This window comes from Hordeum vulgare, chromosome 5H (assembly GCF_904849725.1).
Source record: "Hordeum vulgare subsp. vulgare chromosome 5H, MorexV3_pseudomolecules_assembly, whole genome shotgun sequence".
Lineage (NCBI taxonomy): Eukaryota > Viridiplantae > Streptophyta > Magnoliopsida > Poales > Poaceae > Hordeum > Hordeum vulgare.
Genome location: NC_058522.1, coordinates 504,926,230 through 504,934,445, shown reverse-complemented (window position 1 = coordinate 504,934,445; position 8,216 = coordinate 504,926,230).

Here is an 8,216-nt window from a genome sequence, read left to right as displayed (position 1 = left end):
TCAAAGCGCTATCAAGATTTCCCTCAACCCAGTGCAACATAGCAAAACCAAACATATTGATATTCGTCATCACTTCATTCGTGAACATATCAAGCTAGGTGATATTGAGGTTCACTTCATCCACACTGAAGAGCAACTTGCAGATATTTTCACTAAGCCTCTAGATGAAGCAAGGTTCCGGGAGTTAAGGCATGAGCTAAATATCATTGATTCAAGTAATGTGGATTGAAACTAGGCATATTGCACCTCACTTTGCATTCCATCTTGATCTAGATGTAGGCATGGACATAGGGGGAGTGTTGTTCTCTTAATGAACTTTCCCTCCCCCCATTATGCATAAATCAATCTAGTCTTTCTCTTTAGCCATTGTCAAATGGCACTTGTGCTTCAAAGACGAGCATTGGTCATGAACCCAAGGATAATTCTTCGCGGTGTCATACCATTGTCTCAAACATAGGTGGCCTCGGCCACCGCCCCTTTCTTTTGTATAGAAGAAAGGATATACAATGACAAGTCAGTACATTTTTCTAGGTGCTATCTCGTTTTTACTTACTTGTCATTTGCCCAAGTTCTTCTCTTATCCTAGGCCGCGTTGTAACATTTGCAGCGGTACTACCGCGAGGGTAGCGGTACTACCGCCAGGACCCCAGCGGTACTACCGCTAGGGATAACGGTACTACCGCCAGGATCCCAATCTAATACGACCGGCTAGGAAATTTTTAGGGTTGTCTCAAGGTGGAGCGGTACTACCGCCAAGGGGAGCGGTACTACCGCCAGGACCCCAGCGGTACTACCGCTGCATCCAGCGGTACTACCGCTAGGTTCTCAGCGGTACTACCGCTGGCCCGTACCCCTTGGGCTATATAAAGGAGGGGGAGCCCGTTTTTCTCAGCCTGTTTCTTCTTTCTCGCGGCTCCTCCCTCCCCTATCCCGAAATCTCCCTGTTTGGATCTCGTTTCGTGGAGCTCGTTCTCTCCGTTGGATTGGAAGGGTTGCTCCACCTCTCCTTCCTCCTCCAAGGGCCATGAATCCCAGTAAAGCTCCTCCCCTTCTTCTATTTGGTTGATGTTCTTGTTTTAGGGTTAGGAGCATTGGGGATTGGATCCATGTCTTTGACCTTGTGTCTTGTTCTTGGATGGCATGAAGGAGATATTTGAGGGGAGTGTAGGTCCTATGAATCGTTGTTGATTATGTTGCCATGCCATAGGATTTACTTGTTTTAGATCTAGCACTTGAACTATGTTTGGATTAGATCTAAAACTTGCTCTCTCTTGCCTAGGCATGTACTTATTTCGGTGTTACCTGTGATCCTCATGTGAGTAGGGCTGGGGTGGTGTTCTTAGTGCTCATATACAGCCCATGCCCTCGTAAAATTCGTGTAGCCCTATGCATGAGGTCTATTTTTATCTGTCAGATCTGAAAGTCAAACCCCAGCGGTACTACCGCCAAGGGTAGCGGTACTACCGCTAGGCCCCAGCGGTACTACCGCCAGGGGTAGCGGTACTACTGCCACGAGGATTCACTGTGCATTCTTTTCATGTGCTTGGCAATGAGTGTTTATTTTTCTGCTTTTTCTAGTTCATTGCCTTGACTCTTTTTGTCGCTTCTTTTTGCTGTGTGCTTTGTGTCACAGGTAGTACTCGCCGTTCGAACCCCCCACGGGACACGCAGTCAAAGCAGTTTCGCAACCCAGAGGCTCCCGAGGGGTCTGCCACCTCAGGTCTTCAACCCAAAAGGCAGTCCTTCAAGAAGATCGCAAGCAAGGACAAAAGGATCAATGTCCGTATAATGTCCCCCAAGGACTTTCTGTGGTTTCGCACTCAGAACCATTATCTCAACGAGAGGGTTGTGATCAAGGATGTTGACCATGTCTGGGCAAAGGATCAGTTCAGGATCTACCCTGATGTTGTCGCGCACTTCAAGATAAACTATGTCTCCGTTCAGTGGATTGACCTAGCTCATCTTAAGCGGAACCTGGACTATTTTGGTGATGTCCTCTCTCTGATTGACAAACTGGGCATCAAGGACATCATCACTTACAAGACAGATTTTGACCCCACTGTTGTTGCTCAGTTCTATGTCACGGTCCACTTCTCTCCTGATGAAGAGCGCTCTATGGTGTGGATGACCGGGACTCAGAAGATGACCGGTACCTGGCGTGAATTCATGCAATTTCTCAACATTGACTTCCAGGGAGCTGACACTCCACTTGGGTTGCGTCCTCATGCTGCAGCCCCCACCGATAGGGCCCCCGCAAAGGACAGATTGCAGAAACTCTATGTGAGGAAGGGTGTGCTCCCCAAGCATCTAGACATCATGCATCGGATCCTTCGCAACACCCTCTTCCCTCGCATTGGTAACTTCGACGAGGTTCATGGCTCCTTGGCTGAGATGCTGCTGCTTTGTGAGGAGGCTATGTATAAGGAGTCTGCCCCTCTGGATATTTCTGATGTGATGTTCACGGAGCTCTGGAACTGCATCATCATGCGTAAGGTTCCCATCTACGGGCCCAGTTGTTCGCATATATTCGTCATAAGTGGCGAGAGGCTTTTCCGGAGGAGGTGCTCTACGCTCAGTCTGAGTACATTGTGCACGACTCGATCAAGCTTCGCGTCAAGGAGAAATGGGCCAACCCATCAACTTCCTCTCAGAACATGGATACTGACACAGAGACTGCTACTGACAGAGGAACCGCCTCTCAGTCCCGCTCTTCTGCCATGCCATCTTGGGCCATCAAACTACAGGATAAGATGAAGACTCTATTCTGTATGCAGGCTAAGGGTCAGTCCCAGACGCACGTGGCTCAGAAGGAGAGCCGCCAGAGGCACAAGCGTGTTCTCAGGACTCTTGATGTGGACATCTCCAGCGGATCAGAGGACGACATCACTCCAGAGGCTACTTGGATGCAGGCTCAAGGATACCAGTGGTCTGGCGATGAGGCGGAAGAGGAGGAGCAGGACGATCAGGAGGGTACCGACGAGTCTGGCGATGCTGAGGATGAGGAGTAGCTGCCTGTGGCATTAGGTGTGCCCCTTTTTGGTGTCTTGTGCCAAAGGGGGAGAGAGTCTAGGAGCTGGATTTGCTTTCATAGTCGAACTTTTCTTTGCTTTGCTTTCTTTCGTGTGGTTTGCCTCGAACTTGGTTTGCTTCTAGTTTGCTATCATTTGTGAGACATGAACTTATGTGAGATTTATTTCCATCATATGCTGTGAGTCATATGCCCCGTATTGTCATATATCTCTATCTTTTTGTTCTCATATTATTCTTTGTGCAAATCCGGTATTGTCATCAATCCACCAAAAAGGGGGAGATTGTTGGGCATAGTTTATGCCTAAGTAATTTTGGTGATTGATGACAGTACCGTAAAGAACTAACCGTGTGTGTTAAGGTTTCAGATAACACACGTCAACGTCACAAGACGACTCATCTCCTCATTAATGGAACGGAAGCACGGCGCTCTCTATGATTCTCTTTATTTGAGTCATAGGAAAGCCGTACTATTAAGTGGGGATCCGTAGTGGAAAGGTTTGGGTGGAATCTATCTTTGCACGCGCACACTTCACATATTCTCCCTTACCTTCTTCATTGGAGCGGCCCCCGCCACTGTGTTTCTGTCCTCCTTGCAAATTGGTCCCCAACGGTAGTACCGCTGGCCCTAGCGGTAGTACCGCTGGAATGCTAGCGGTAGTACCGCTGCAGCCAGCGGTAGTACCGTTGGCTGGCGGTAGTACCGCCCCTGGTCAGTGGTAGTACCGCTCCAGGAGCTCAGTACCGCCTGCCTAGCGGTAGTTCGTGGACGGACCTTTTTGCGAAGACTTTCTTGGCGGTGGTAGTGCTTTTTGCACTACCAGGGGCCCAGCGGTAGTACCGCTGGAGTGCCAGCGATAGTACCGCTGCAGCCAGCGGTAGTACCACTAGGCGGCGGTAGTACCGCCCCTGGTCAGCGGTAGTACCGCTGGAGTGCCAGCGGTAGTACCGCTGCAGACAGCGGTAGTACCGCTAGAGCTCGGGCAGAGAGTGGGAAAACGGTCTGATTTCCCCCCCCCCCACTATATAAAGGGTTCTTCTAGCTGAGGAACCTTATCTCTTACCTCTCTAAGCTCCATTGTTGCACCCCAAGCTCAAAAGTGCCCGATCTCTCTCCCTAGCCAATCAAACTTGTTGATTCTTTAGGGATTGGTTGAGAAGGCCTAGATCCACACTTCCACCAAGAGAAAAGTTGATTCCCCCACCAATCCCTTGCGGATCTTGTTACTCTTGGGTGTTTGAGCATCCTAGACGGTTGAGGTCACCTCGAAGCCATATTCCATTGTGGTGAAGCTTCGTGGTCTAGTTGGGAGCCTCCAAGCTTTGTGTGGAGTTGCCCCAACCTTGTTTGTAAAGGTTCGGTCGCCGCCTTCAAGGGCACCTATAGTGGAATCACGGTACCTTGCATCGTGCGAGGGCGTGAGGAGAATACGGTGGCCTTAGTGGCTTTTTGGGGAGCATTGTGCCTCCACGCCGCTCCAACGGAGACGTACTTCCTGTCAAAGGGAAGGAACTTCGGTAACACATCCTCGTCTCCATTGGTTCCACTTGTGGTTATCTCTATCCTTTACTTTGTATTTGCTTATGCTTGTGACTATATCTTACTTGTCTTAATAGCTCTCGTTGTTAGCTTCTTTAGGGTTCACCTCATTGTCGTATTATTTGTGAACCCGTATGTTGTTTACCTTAACTTGCTAAGATTATTTAAAAAGTGGTCGTTGTCTATTCAACCCCCCCCTCTAGCCAACCATATCGATCCTTTCAGTGAGTTAATTCGTTTTCCCCTCTGTTGCAGTAGCAGTAGACTGAGTTTAGCTATGTTAAGTCCCCATCTATGGTGAGCTAAGCTGCATTAGCATAGTGGTGTGGAGTTGTGCATAGGGTACCCTAGGTTCAGGGTTCGATTCCCCATGCACCCCATTTTATTTTTTCTTTTAGGTGTGTGGTGCAGTAGTTGGGGTGTGTGTGTATTGTGGGGGTATGGCCCACTTGCATACACCCATTAGGGGCCCTGGTGAGTATGACCAGTGGGACCCCCTGATGTTTATATATTTTTCTTGTTTAGTTTAGTTTTGTGAAGTATTTCCAAATCTGGAATATTCCAGAAGAGGAACATGCCAAGTCTGGCATATCAAGAACAGCCCCTGTTCTTGTTATTAGCGGAGTTTGATCTTGGTAGTTTTTCCTTTGTTGTTTCTGGTGTTTTTACGCATGCATATATAGCAGTGTTATATATGGTTTTGGGGTAGGAGAACCCAAGGATTCCAATGGAGACACTAGTTTCCAGTTCTGAACAGATCCGCACAAGTGTCACTTTGTGATGAGGTGGCACTTGATTACCTTTGTAGGTTGGAGTAAGAGCATAGTTAGGGATTGAGCATCCATGCATCATTTTAGTTAGTGCTTCCTGTTGTGCATGTCTCTTGAAATGTAGCTCCGTTCTATGTTCCACGTGTTAACCGACTAGGATGATAGGTAGAATCACCCGCTTCACCCCTTGCCATGTTAACAACAATTAAATATTGTCGTGTATATAACCGGGAGTGAACTAAGTAATTAACCGTGGAGTTTCGTCGATATGCAACTCGTTGCATATCGAGCTTCACTTAATGTGTAGTGTTTGTGTGATGTGAATTGCCATGCCATGGCGTGCATATTTGATCTGTTCATACATCATATTAGGTTGTGCATCATGTTGTGCATCGTGTGGTGAATATCTGTGTTGATGTTTGTTTCCGGTTTGCTCCGTCTCGATAGAGTTCCGCAAGCGTGTCGGAATGTGAGGACCCGTTCGACTACGATGGTTCACCGACTTCATGGAGTTGTTCTTCTTCCAAGCGGGATCTCAGGCAAGATGACCATTTCCCCAGATACCATTACTATCATTGCTATGCTAGTATTACCGTTTCTATCGATTATGTCTCGTTGCCTACCACATGTTAAATATCAGCCTCTCAACAATGCCATGAAAACTTTCAACCTGTTCGACCTAGCAAAGCACTGATTGGCTATGTTACCGCTTGCTTAACCCTGTGTAGCGTTGCTAGTTGCAGGTGCAGTTGCTTCCATGTGATTACATGGGTTCCTTGTCATATCACCATATTTAAATGCTATTTAATTTAATGCACCTATATACTTGGTAAAAGGTGGAAGGCTCGGCCTTTCTAGCCTGGTGTTTTGTTCCACCTTTGCCCCCTTAGTTTCGGCTACCGGTGTTATGTTCCATAATTGAGCGCTCCTAACACGATCGGGGTTGTTATGGGGACCCCCTTGATAACTCGTTTTAGGTTAAAGCTGGTCTGGCAAGGCCCAACTTTGGTACTACATTTGTCTAATCACCTAATAAAATTCCATAGGGACTTTCCGGACCCCGAGGATAATTTAATCAACCCCCGGGCCAGTGCTCCTCATGAGTCTTGGTCCCACCTGAGCGATGTCCGGCGCCCCTCTGGTCACCCAGAGGTTTAGCGATCCCGACGTCTAGCTCATCCGTCGTGTCTTGAGAACGAGATACGCGGCTCCTATCGGGATCGTCGACACGTCGGGCGGCCTTGCTGGATTAGTTTTACCTTTGACGAAATATCTTGTGCATCGGGATTTCGGTGATGCTTTGGGTAATCTCAGAGTTGAGGTTTTCCACTAGGGAATCCGACGAGATCGCGAGCTTCGTGATTGAGGATTTCTATGCGGCTTATGGTAATTTGTGATGGACTAGTTGGAGCACCCCTGCATGGTTAAATCTTTTCGGAAAGCCGTGCCCGCGGTTATGTGGCAACGTGGAAACTTTGTTTAACACTGGTTCTAGATAACTTGAAGTTAACTTAATTAAAATATGCCAATTGTGTGCGTAACCGTGACTGTCTCTTTCGTGAGATCTTTCTCCGATCGAGGACATGGTGGGGTTATGTCTGACGTAGGTAGGTGTTCAGGATCATTTATTTGATCATCAGTAGCTCACGTCCGCTGTGCGTAGATCTTCCCCTCTTATTTCTTGTACTCGTAAGTTTAGCCACCAAATATATGCTTAGCCGCTGCTGCAACCTCACCACTTAACCATACCTCACCCATTAAGCTTTGGTAGTATTGATACCTTTGGAAATGAGATTGTTGAGTCCCCTGTGGCTCACAGATTACTACAACACCAGTTGCAGGTACAGGTAAAGGTTACTTGACGCGAGCGCGTTGATTGTTCATTTGGAGTTGCTTCTTCTTCTTCTTCTTCATCATCGATCTAGGATGGGTTCCAGGCCGACAGCCTGGGATAGCAAGGATGGACGTCGTTCTTCTTTTATCGTTTGTTTTCGTCCGTAGTCGGACCCTGCTCTTACTCTTGATGATTATGTAATGTACTGATGTGACTCTGATGTAGCTTGTGGCGAGTGTAAGCCAATTCTCTCTCTATATATATATATATATATATATATATATATATATATATATATATATCTTATTTTCGGTACATGTACTTGTAATGATATCCATTCTTGCGACACGACGAGATGCGCTTCTATCCCTGACGAGGCCTTCGTGCCAAATTGAGGAGAGGGTCGCATCTTGGGCGTGACAGTGACCCACAAAATTGCTTCGACGGGATGTTGTCTTGCATGCGAAAACAGGAAACCGGCCATTATATATTAGAGCATACTATGGGTGCTACGACCCATTGTCATATCCACTATTCTTCCCACGTGGAGAGACTGGTTGGAATCGTTGCATGCCATATATTCCGCCCCCGGATGACACGACCCAAAATTCCATGCATATGTCTGCAACCCAAGGAAACCAAGCCTCTTATTTACATATAGGTATGATGCTCGCTGTTAATTTATATAAATACCTACTTTTTGCGAATGATGAAGAAACCTAATGTTTTCATGCATATATCTATCAGACAAAGACTTGATTAGAGAAAGAGAACAAGATGCGAATGGTGCATCGCGAGAAGCGGATAATCCTGTGCCACATGTAAACCAAGCCCTTGATTTATATACAGGTATGATGTTCACTATTAATTTATATACTGGTGTATTTCTGAATGACAGTCATAAGTTGTGTTTTCATCAACATCTGTCAGAAGGGAACTTAAATTGAAAAAGAGAATGAGATGGGAATTTTACACCGCATGAAGCCACAAACGATGATTTACCTTCACGTATCATTCATCATTGCTAAATATTAATTTTGTATGT